This window comes from Dendrobates tinctorius, unplaced genomic scaffold (assembly GCF_039654945.1).
Source record: "Dendrobates tinctorius isolate UK_male_01 unplaced genomic scaffold, ASM3965494v1 ptg000044l, whole genome shotgun sequence".
Taxonomy (NCBI): Eukaryota; Metazoa; Chordata; class Amphibia; order Anura; family Dendrobatidae; genus Dendrobates; species Dendrobates tinctorius.
The window spans coordinates 34,506,497-34,508,497 of record NW_027361712.1 but is presented as its reverse complement, the minus strand read 5'-3'; the positions used below and the strand labels follow the sequence as shown (position 1 = coordinate 34,508,497).

At 41.9% G+C, this 2,001-nt stretch overlaps 1 non-coding gene across 1 annotated transcript; it reads right to left on the bottom strand.

Annotated features, from left to right (window-relative positions):
• Positions 1-680: 680 nt before the first annotated feature.
• Positions 681-753, bottom strand: TRNAT-UGU (transfer RNA threonine (anticodon UGU)). The gene has a single exon. It is a non-coding gene; the product is annotated as a tRNA-Thr (tRNA).
• Between the last annotated feature and the right edge of the window lie 1,248 nt (positions 754-2,001).

The following is a 2,001-nucleotide window of genomic DNA, read 5'->3' as shown; positions in this document are numbered from 1 at the left end:
CCATGTATCTCCATCCCGCCCCATTTTTCCCATGATGCTGCAGTTGCCCCATCTGTCTTCATCCTGCCCCATCTGTCCCCATATTGCGGCTTGCCGCTTTCAGTTTAAAAAGAAAAAAAAACCACTTTGTCTTTACCTGGTTGCGGTCCAGCGGCCACTGGGACCGTCCTGTATGACTAGTCACAGTGCACACTGGTCCACGGCAGATATTAAAAGTATGCCGCAGCATTACAGAGACAAACATACCTGGCTGTGATGGAACAGCCACTGACATGTTCCCTGTAATACAAATAGCCCCTCAGACAAGTGGCAGCACAGGACACAGGGGTTTGCCACGGTCACACAGAATTCTACTGTACCAAGGAGAGCGGTTATGAGTGAGATAACCAGCAGGTGGCAGTATGCAATGTAAGATGTGGAACTCTAATTGCATTGAATTGTGCACAAAACACATATTCAAATAATACAATACTATCTATCTATCTATCTATCTATCTATCTATCTATCTATCTATCTTTCAATTGTATATGATAAAGAAAATCATGCTCTATATCATGACTCATTGCACTAATATACTATGTGCTGCCTTATATATACTAAATACATATAGTATGTAAACTGCATACATTTACCACACAAGTATTTACAGAATAAAAAGGTAAAAAATAAAAAGTCTCCTAGGCCCCAGCGAGATTTGAACTCGCGACCCCTGGTTTACAAGACCAGTGCTCTAACCCCTGAGCTATGGAGCCATCTGGTGCTGGAATCTCTGTATTACTCCCTAAAGTAATGTGACGCTGTACAGATACGTAAACCAGCCAAATTACACAGATGAGCAGGCACTTTGTTTTAGACATGTTTGCCCGTATCATGCGGCCAGTGCAGCGGTATATAGCCGTATTCATTGCAGTCAGCTGCACATTAAGTAAAATATACAAATCGTCACCGTTACTGCACTTGGTGTAGTGGCCCATTGCGCATGCGTATAACCAGCAGCGCGTGAGGAGAGCGGGAATTCGCGAGAGCCCTGAGAGGAATCCACTTGGCGGGAATCAGGTATAAGGCGTCATGAGGAAGCAGGTGGAATTAGGAAATGTTACCTACCGTACAATTAGAGAGAGACAGTCCCTTAGTGTCTAAATCAATTATGAGTAATGATGGGTCTGATGAAAATGATGGATTTCTGCTGTATAAACTAATAACACCTCAGGGATAATGTCTCTATAATCTATGCAGCTCGAGGGAAGCGCTTCTCTCCTCGCAGATGTGAATTACGTGCAGGCATATAATGTATGTTATTTAGGTGTAATAACTATTATTGGAGCACGGAAGATACATAACGTATAGAGCTAAAAAGTGCAACTCTGCATTATTCCATGGCCTTAATTTAGATATGAATTCCCTCCGTAGTTATAAGCTACCATAGTTACTGATAAATATGTCATTTTTGTATTGATTTATTATATATTTCACTTCATAAAGTAATAAGTATATTTATTTATATACAAGTATAAAATAATATATAATTTCATTAACAATCTATCCCCTTTCCAAAGGATAGAAGACAATCTGGTCATCGCTGAGTGTCCAGCTGCTGGGACAGCCAGCAATCCTGAGATTAGGGTTCTAGAACTCCAAGAACTCGGCTCTGCAGCGCCATCATGAGTGGAGCAGAGGGACACATGCTAGAGCTCTCCAAAATGCTCTGTATGGGACTGTCCAGCTGAGCACTGTTGGCAGTTTTTTTTTTTTGGGAAATAACCATTTTATTTGACTGATGTTAATAAGACACTGTTTTTGGGTACATTATATCAGGCATGAATATCTTTAAGGCTGAGTGCAGACGGCGTTTTGAGCCCTGCGGATTTTTCCGTGCAGAATGGAAGAAAACCGCAGGTCAAATGACCTGCATTTTTCCTGCGGATTTCTTCCATTTTTCACGCGGTTTTCATGCGGTTTTTGTGCGGTTTTCCATTGCGGTCTTCCCCCTGCGGATTTGG